The following is a 10,491-nucleotide window of genomic DNA, read 5'->3' on the forward strand; positions in this document are numbered from 1 at the left end:
GGAATTAATCAAAGCCCTCATTGAGTTCAAAGATGTTTTTGCGTGGTCATATGACGATATGCCGAGATTAAGCACCGATCTAGTGGTTCACAAATTGCCCACTGACCCGGCATACCCTCCTGTCAAGCAAAAATTGAGGAAGTTTAAGATAGATATGAGTGTGAAGATCAAAGAAGAAGTGACCAAGCAGCTGCAGGCAAAATTTATTCGGGTCACTCGATATCCCGATTGGTTGGCCAATGTGGTACTAGTGCCGAAGAAAGATGGGAAAATCAGGGTATGTGTCGACTACCGCAATCTCAACAACGCAAGCCCTAAGGATAATTTTCCATTGCCCAACATCCATATCTTGATCGATAATTGCGCCGGGCATGAGATCGGATCCTTTGTGGACTGCTATGCAGGATATCATCAGATCTTAATGGACGAAGAAGATGCAGAAAAGACGGCTTTCATTACGCCATGGGGAACTTACTGCTACCGGGTAATGCCATTCGGATTGAAGAATGCTGGGGCAACATACATGAGAGTAATGACTACTGTGTTTCATGACATGATACACAAAGAAATTGAAGTGTACGTAGATGATGTGATCATAAAGTCTTGGCGTCAGGAAGACCATGTAGCAGACCTAAGGAAGTTCTTTCAAAGACTTCGAAGGTATGATATTAAGCTCAACCCGGCCAAATGTGCCTTTGGGGTTCCATCAGGAAAGCTATTAGGATTCATCGTCAGTCGGCGGGGGTATTGAGTTGGACCCGTCCAAGATCAAATCCATCCAGGATTTGCCACCGCCGAAGAACAAAACGGAGGTGATGAGTCTGTTGGGAAGACTAAATTATATCAGGAGGTTCATCGCTCAACTCACGGCGACTTGTGAGCCCATATTTCGGCTGCTGAAGAAAGATGTTGCGGTAGAATGGACGGCGGAATGTCAAGAAGCATTTGACCAAATCAAGGGGTATCTGTCAAATCCACCTATGTTGGTCCCACCTGAGCCGGGGAGACCATTAATTTTTTATCTAACGGTCCTGGAGAATTCGTTTGGATGCGTGTTGGGGCAACACGACATTACAGGAAGGAAGGAGCAAGCCATCTATTATCTTAGCAAGAAGTTTACAGTATATAAGGTCAAGTACACTCAACTCGAAAGGACATGTTGCGCCCTAACTTGGGTGGCTCAGAAATTGAAGCATTATTTGTCCTCGTATACTACTTATCTCATTTCCCACTTGGATCCACTAAAGTATATTTTTCAGAAGCCTATGCCTACAGGGAGGTTAGCAAAATGGCAAATTTTACTCACAGAGTTTGATATCGTCTATGTGATGAGGACGGCCATGAAAGCCCAAGCGCTGGCCGATCACTTGGCTGAGAATCCTGTTGATGAAGAATACGAGCCATTGAGGACGTATTTTCCTGACGAGGAAGTAATGCATATAGGTGAGTTGGAATTACCTGAGGAACCAGGTTGGAAGCTTTTCTTTGATGAAGCCGCAAACGCGAAGGGAGTTGGAATAGGAGCGGTACTTATTTCTGAAACAGGACGTCATTATCCTGTTACAGCTCAGCTGCGTTTCTATTGTACCAACAACATGGCTGAGTATGAGGCATGCATTTTGGGTCTACGACTAGCTGCATACATGGATGTCCAGGACGTTTTAGTCTTGGGAGACTCGGACCTCCTGGTGCATCAGATTCAAGGCGAATGGGAAACACGGGATTTGAAACTCATACCATATCGACAATGTTTGCATGATCTGAGCAAGCGATTTCGATCAGTGGAATTAAGACACATCCCAAGAGTTCATAATGAGGTTGCCGATGCATTGGCCACTTTAGCATCGATGTTACACCACCCAGATAAAATTCATGTTGACCCATTGCACATTTAGGTTCGTGATCAGCATGCCTATTGCAACATGGTAGAGGAAGAAGTGGATGATGAGCCATGGTTTTATGACGTAAAGGAGTACCTCAGGATGTGGATATACCCGGAGCAGGCCACCGGAGACCAAAAAAGAGCCATTCGGCGATTGTCAAATGGATTCTTCCTTAGTGGAGGAGTGTTGTACAAAAGAAACCCAGATTTGGGATTGCTGAGATGTATAGACGCCGGTCAAGCCATGACAGTTATGGCAGAGGTGCATGCTGGAGTTTGTGGGCCACATATGAGCGGATATGTATTGGCGAAGAAGATTCTTCGAGCAGGGTATTATTGGCTCACTATGGAGCGTGATTGTATCAATTTCGTGTGGAAATGCCATCGATGTCAGATACACAGAGATTTGATTCATTCTCTGCCAACAGAATTGCATACAATGTCAGCGCCATGGCCATTTGTTGCATGGGGCATGGATGTCATTGGGCCCATTGAGCCGACGGCGACCAACGGCCATAGGTTCATTCTGGTGACCATCGACTACTTCACTAAGTGGGTTGAAGCTAAAACTTTCAAGTCGGTAACCAAGAAGGCAGTGGTGGATTTTGTTCACTCCTATATCATCTGTAGATTTGGGGTCCCAAAAGTGATCATCACGGATAACGGTGCAAATCTTAACAACAATTTGATGAGAGAGGTATGTCAACAGTTTAAGATTGCACACCGCAATTCCACCCCATATCGTCCCAAGGCAAATGGAGCAGTTGAAGCAGCCAACAAGAACATCAAGAAGATACTGAGGAAGATGGTAGAAGGGTCTAGACAATGGCATGAGAAATTACTATTTGCATTGATGGGTTATCGCACTATAGTTCGGACTTCAGTAGGTGGAACTCCTTATTTATTGGTATATGGAACTGAAGCAGTGATACCAGCAGAGGTCGAAATTCCGTCCCTCCGGATTGTCGCTGAAGCCGGGATTGACGATGATGAATGGGTCAAAGCTCGACTGGAACAGTTGAACTTAATAGATGAAAAAAGATTGGCAGCACTGTGTCATGGCCAGTTGTATTAGAAGAGAATGGCAAGAGCATACAATAAGAAGGTGCGCCTCAGAAATTTCGAAGTAAGGCAGCAAGTATTGAAACGGATCCTCCCACATCAGGTCGAAGCAAAAGGCAAGTTCGCCCCAAATTGGCAAGGGCCTTATATTGTGACCAGAGTATTATCCAACGGCGCTTTTTGTCTGACAGATGTTGAAGGAAGATGCGTCGACATGGCTATCAATTCTGATGCAGTCAAGAGATATTATGCGTAATTTCTTTGATTATGATAGTTATTTGTTCGTTTGTTTGTACTTGGTACCTATTGGATAATGAAATGACGGAGGCAATTCTTTCTTCTATCCAAACACTTTTAACCTTTGCTTCCCCCTTTGAGCCTTATTTATTCTTTCATACCCCTCTTTTGGAGTCATTAATGAAAATGAAAAAAAAATGATAAAACAAGAGAAAAGTCACAAGAAAAACAAAGGAATCAAGTGAACTACGTGTAGACATGTGATTTTTGACCCTCCCCAAGATCTTTTATATATTAGCATAAAATATTTAATGTAGGCATAATATAGATATTTTAAGTAATTTTGACTCTTTTACTCTATTTTATTACAAGAAAACAAAATCACAAAAATAGGTTCATTTATGTTTTGTAGTCATTTTTAATTAAAAAAAAATCTTAAAAATATATATAACAATATTATCCTATTTTATTTTAATATGATATTTTGAAAATACCAAAAATAGATTTATTTTAATGGTTAGTTTTATTTTAATAATCATTTGAATAGTAGGAATAATTAACAAATGGGCGCATATTTTTAATCTCATTCGCAGCAAAAGAATAGAGCTTGGGCTCGAGCAACCCATCTTTAGGCCTAATTTTGGACCTAGCCCACAATTGTCAAGCCCATAATTCCTAGGCCCATACCCCTTAACCTAAAACCCTACAATCTAGACTCTACACTATAAAAAGAGAGCTAAGACTAAAGAATTAAGAACGGATGAAGAAAAGCTAAAAGGTTGCGTAGCTTTTCTTCGGAGCCCCCCCCCCCCCCAGCCTTGGCTTCTTCTTCCTCGCGACATCTTTCCAAAAAGCTTCAGTCATTTCCTATCATAACCTCCCTCACCACCCTCTAATTCGAGCTTCTTAGGATTTTCAACTGAAAAGAAGCATACACCCATCACACAATCGGGGGAGTTTTCCTTTTTTAACCAAAATTGCAGCCACAACTTCCATAGAAAACACTCAAAAAAAAGAAGAAGAAAGAACTTAAAAACTGAGCTGAATATAATTCGAAACAGTCAAATCTCAGCCATTAAAATGTCCAGACCCAGTTGAGTATATACAAGGTTCGTCAAGCTCCGTACCAATTTCTGAGTTTTGCTCACTGGATTATTTTATATCGAAGGAGCTTTGTTATTCCAGGTTCTAATTCTTTTCCTCATTCTGTTACACTATTGAAGCATGAATGAATGAAGTTGATCCTTATTCATAAGCTGTTTTGTTTTCTTTTGATGGTTTACTATAATTATTTAATATTCCATTTTAACTTGTTTATTTCATTTACAGCTAGCTTAACTAAGTTTTAATTGAATAAGTATGAAGATGTCAATTATGGTAATGGAAAGTAATTGGGCGTGGATTTCCTTAATCAAACAAATAGAAAGAAAAGAAAAGAAAAGTTACGGTGATTTGGGCTTAGAATCATACCAAGTTTGAACAAATTCAGCAACTTTTTTTTCTTTCATTGTGCTTGAGTATACCAAGTAGCTGAAACATGCTTTCCTACAATGCTTATCCATAATTAATACCCTTCCCAAGAATTTCAAATTAGCTTTAGAAAAATAATTAATGGGCATCGTAGCTTGCTTTAGACGCGTTGTTTTAATAATCTACTCTCCTGAACTAGGGTGCGCATTGATACGACCCAAATCCAAATCTCAACGGAGTTGAAGTGCGTTGACAACCATGGGTGCATTGATTGCGACATGATTCGAGACACATTTTCACGACGTTGCAATTCTTTTAAAAATAATTATAATAAAAGCGGTTCAAAATTAAAGAAAAGGCACGTAAGCTAGCATGTATTAAAATCAAATAAAATTAAATACAATAGTTAAGCGGCCGTTCTAGAACCACGGAGCTCGGAAATGCCTAACACCTTCTCCCGGATTAACAGAATTCCTTACTCGAATTTCTGCTTCGCGGACTGTTAACAGAGTCATAAATTTCCTCGGTTCGGGATTCAACCGGTGACTTGGGACACCATTAACCTCCCAAGTGGCGACTCTGAATAATTAATAATTAAATCCCGTTCCGATTGTCCCTTAAATGGAAAAACTCCTTCATGCCCTTTGCGGGGTGTAGGTAAAAAAGGAGGTGTGACAGCTCTAGCGACTCTCCTGGGGATCGAACCCAGAATCTCTGGTTCAGGGTTCAGAATTCGAGCTTAGATAAATTGTTGTATTTGATTGTATCTGATTTTCCTACATGTTTCGTGCTGAATATGTTAAATGTTACCGCTTTGATATTATTTGAACTGTATATAAACTGTGCCGACACCCTTCTCTCTTCACCTCCGGGGATGTGCTTACGGGTTGAGACTCCCTATTTTGTTAGTGTCATACCTTGAAATAAGAAAGAGGCCGGACAAGTTACGAAGCCGGGTGGCCTTTTGGTTCCCGGTAAGTTGCCCCCTCCTCGACTTGAGTTGTCCGCTCGGGTACACAGTCTAGAACACCGACTCAGGATTTGAACATAGAATAACATGACTTCATGCCGGATCCCTAGTAGGAACGGTTATTTGCATCATGTTGCATTTGACTTAGGGGACTCAACACAGGGGTTGGGTCCGTCTAGGACTAGCAACCTGAAATGAAAAGACCATCCTGATGCATCCTACTTGCTCTGTACATATATTTGTTGTGAACCTGCATGTTGACCGGTTTCTGGATCTCGGGAATGTTGGAAAATTGAGAAAAAAAGAGAAAAGGTGAAAAAAAAAGAAGAGAAATATCAGTTAGGGAGTTAATTGATTATTTTAGAAATAAAAATCAATGACCAATTACTGGCGAAACTCTGCCGAAATATTGAGGAAATAAAAAAAAAGGAAAATATTTTATTTTGTTACTAAAAAAAAGCAAAGAAAAATAGAAAAAAAAACAGCCTTTTAATTTTGGAAAGTTGGTTGTTGAAAAAGAAAAGGATAAAAAGAGTTTTTGTTTTAGTTTGAAAAACATAAGTTGTTTCATTATTTGTTGAAAAGGGAAAGGAAAAAGAGTCTTTTATTTTTAGTTTGGAAAAATAGGTTGTTTTATTGTCTGTGGAAAATGAAAAAGAAAAAAAAGAGTGTTATTTTTAGCTTGGAAAAATAGGCTGTTTTATTTGTTGAAAAGAAAAAGAAAAAGAGAGTCTTGTTTCTAAAAATAGTTTTTATTTGCTTATGAAATGCCAAAAATAAAAGTGGAAAAGAGTCATGTTTAAAATAGTTCGGTTAATTCGCCCGAACTACGCATGGTTTGATTCTCACAGGGCATGAGATACGTAGGCAACCCTCATCGGGTCCAACCTCCCCTTTGCAAAAATAACCAAAAAATATCAAAATTTTAATTTTTGTCATAAATAAACCAGGTGATGCCGTTTTTGTCAAAAATAGCCAAATGTTCCAAACGGGGCACCGAAAGGCTGACTTTGCATAAACACCTTTAGTCGTATTTTGACTTTTGACCCTCACAGCCTTAAAATCTTCGCCCCGAGGCGCAGGAAGGCCGTGTTTGCAATACCGGGTCATTTATTTTAATTTTGAAAAAAACAAGAAAAGAGTCGGTGGTCAAGTGAATACCGTTCGGATTTTTGGGTCAAAGTTGGCATATATGGGAAGGAATCTGTCATTTTGTTTTTGGGTTTGTATTTCTTTTAATTAGAGTATATGGGTCGTTTGATTTTCGAGTCTGTATTGCATCGTTAAGTTGGTCAGTTTTGTCGTTATTATGAAAATGGAAAATTCCAAAAAAAAAAAAAAATTATTGTCGTTTACCTTTTATTTGCAAGAACTACGCACGGTCTGATTCATGCGGGGTCATGATTCGTAGGCAATCTCCATAAGATTCGACCGCAACCAAAAAAAATGAAAAATGAAAAATGGAAAAGAAGAATTGAAAAAAAATGGGAAAAGATGTTGTGAATAATGAGGACCGACCCAATCCATTCTAACATGTTTTGTTTTGAATTGTGAATAAAGTTGAGGTGGTCGGTTGTGGTAAGCTGGAAACACAAGATCTGAGGAAAAATGATAACTGACATCGAAGCTGTTACGAGTGCTCAAGAGACTCAGGGTCAGAGGGTTCAACAAGGGTCTACTGTGGTTGAGGAAAATAGAACACTGAAACCACGAATGACCAAAATGCGCCAAGCCTGGGCCAATGGCCAAGGACAGCCTTGTCACGAGTCACAATTTGCTACACAGCAAGAACAGTACCACTATCCCGAGTACCACTCATACTCGTTTGAGCTTCCTGTAAACATCGAGAATCCTGGCCGAAAGAGAGTACAGGAAGAAATAACCCAAAGAGTGAAAAGGTTAGAATAACGGTTGAAAAACACGCAAGCAATGGCAGGTCAAAAGAGCGTTACCTTCAGAGATCTATGCATGTTCCCCGATGTCCACTTGCCGCCTGGTTTCAAGGTTCCCAAATTGGGAAAGTACAATGGACATGGAGACCCCATAGCCCACCTGAAAAGGTATTGCAACCAATTGAGAGGTGTGGGAAGAAATGAAGAATTACTTATAACTTATTTTGGGGAAAGCCTCTCGGGAGTAGCATATGAATGGTTTTTGGATCAAGATACATCTTGCTTGTACGTTTGGGATGACATGGCACGGGCCTTTGTCAAACAGTTTCAATACAACATTGACATCGCCCCAGACCGCATTTCCCTTTCTAACCTAAAAAAGAAACCAACTGAAAGTTTCAGGGAATATGCCATCAAATGGAGAGAGCAGACAGCTAGAGCTAAGCCACCCATGGATGACCACGAGTTAATCACTGTCTTTCTACAGGCTCAAGAGCCAAATTATTTTCAATACATGACGTCCGCAGTGGGTAAATCCTTCCCGGAAGCAGTCAAAATGGGAGAAATGGTGGAGAACGGTCTTAAGACAGGCAGAATTATAAGTCAAACAGCTCTCAAAGCTGCAGCTCAAGCTGTCCAAATTGAATCTGGTAACACGAATGAGAGGGATGAAGAAATCATGGTGATATCAGGGTCGAGAAGAGGTCCTAGGAGAACATCTCGAAGGTATGTGCAGCCTCATCAGGTTTTCCATGACCCCCCTAAGCATTACTATCCACCTCTGAACCCCCCATACTCGCCACCAAATCACCCAAGAAAGCGAGCACGAGTATCACAAAATCTCCACCAGCCTCCGCGAAATTTTCAATTACCTTGTAACCCACATCCAAGCCAGGGGTATAGAAGGGAACAAAAGTTGAAAGATAGTTTTACACCAATAGGAGAGTCCTATGCAAGCTTATTTGAGAAGTTAAAACAACATGACATGATTGCACCCATTCCTCCAAATCAGGTGGACCGACGTGCGAGAAGCTTTGACTCATCTAAAAGGTGTGAATACCACTCCAATGCTCTGGGGCACAATGTGGAAAATTGTCGGGTAATTAAGTAAATATTGGATTAGTGGGGGGTTAACAAAGTTAATTAAGTTATTGATAATCTTAAAGCCAACAACGTGGCAGCCATATAACACTAACTAGATGACTAATAAATCTAGTTAAATAGGTGTCAAGAATAAACGAGTCTTGGAAAAAGATAGTAGGACTACTTTAATACTTAAAAATATCCCAAACAAGAAATAGATATGGTGTCCATGCTTGCTAGCTCTTTTATTTTGGCAGATGTGTAGTGAATATGATTTTCATGGACTTTCAAATTGGCAGGCAACGCCACCTTGCTGCCAACATCAACCTTCTTTCATTAACCTATTAGAAGTTTTCTTATGATGAAGGTAAAAGCTTAAATTGCCGAAGGTTCACTTACAAAAATTGTGTGAAAAGGGGTTACCTGAAAGAGACCAACGGTAGAAACCTACTGTATGAAAGAACGCTTGACCTATTGCAAACTTACAGTGCGCATTTATGTTACCCTTTGAATAGCTATATATGCATTGATGTAGGTTCTTCAAATAGAAAGCCAATCAGTTTGTGGCCAGGTATGTTAAGACTATTCCTTCTTTCTTTTGGCAACGTGCAAATGCACTAATTCCATGAATGACTCTATTCATAGAAGTATTCGAGACATCTGTGTTCTTGAATTTTCATGTGTTATAATATCTTATCATTTGTTCATGGGTCTCAGAAAAATACGAAAGTTGAAAAGAGTTTACTTTATGATATTACTCAAAGTCAAGATGGTCTTATGACATTCCGAATGATTTTATTGACGTACTGTTTATGCATTGTATTCATGTGCATTGACCCATGACCAGATTGCATTATATACGCGTATATATGTATACGGGATATGGGAAAAGGTTATGGCGTTATATACACACCACCACCTGATCAGCTGGTATATGGTGATGATGTTGCCCACAGTGGCTGAAATATGATTCAAACGACGTTATATACGCATATATGGGTATGTATTCAAATGGCGTTATATACGCATATGTATGTATGTATTCAAACGGCATTATATACGCGTATATATGTATGTATATATATGTATATGGGATATGGGAATAGTTATGGCATTATATACGCACCATCACCTGATCAGCTGGTATACGATTATTACTTTGCCCACAGTGGCCGATATTATATGATGGGATGCCCTTAGAGGCTGATGATGTTATGAAATGTGTACCTATGCATGACATGACATTCATATGCATATGCATGACGCTAAAAGTAATTTATGATTTACAAAGTTATTCAGACTTACAGGATGAGTCATGTACTCTATATTTCTTCCATGTCTCTTATGTACTTATTTATATGCCTTACATACTCGGTACATTATTTGTACTGACGTCCTTTTTGCCTGAGGACGCTGCGTTTCATGCCCGCAGGTCCCGATAGACAGGTCGAGAGCCCTCCAAGTAGGCTATCAGCTCAGCAGAAGATGTTGGTGCGCTCCATTTGCTTCGGAGTTGCTTGTTTGGTTAGTATGATTTAGACGTGTATTGTTTGGTATGGCGGGACTCTATCCCGACCATTATGATATTTATGTATTCTTAGAGGCTTGTAGACATATGTCGTGTATGTGAAAGATTGTACGGCCTTGTCGGCCTATGTTTTGAGTTTATAAAAGATCATGTTGCCCTATTAGGCCCGTATGTGATGTGTATATGATAATGTAATAAGAAAGATATGCTACGTTGGTACTCGGTTGAGTAAGGTACCGTGTGCCCGTCGCGGCCCATCGGTTTGGGTCGTGACAAAAGTGGTATCAGAGCAGTCCTGTCCTAGGGAGTCTACAAGCCGTGTCTAGTAGAGTCTTATTTATGGGTGTGTCGTGCACCACACTTATAA

General features: G+C 40.0%; 1 long non-coding RNA gene across 1 annotated transcript; it reads left to right on the forward strand.

Annotated features, from left to right (window-relative positions):
* Positions 1–3,967: 3,967 nt before the first annotated feature.
* On the forward strand, positions 3,968–10,284 carry LOC142164820 (uncharacterized). The gene is made up of 2 exons (XR_012695907.1): positions 3,968–4,366; positions 10,029–10,284. It is a non-coding gene; the product is annotated as an uncharacterized LOC142164820 (long non-coding RNA).
* The last annotated feature ends 207 nt before the right edge of the window (positions 10,285–10,491 follow it).

Source organism: Nicotiana tabacum, chromosome 10, assembly GCF_000715075.1.
Source record: "Nicotiana tabacum cultivar K326 chromosome 10, ASM71507v2, whole genome shotgun sequence".
NCBI classification, from domain to species: Eukaryota; Viridiplantae; Streptophyta; class Magnoliopsida; order Solanales; family Solanaceae; genus Nicotiana; species Nicotiana tabacum.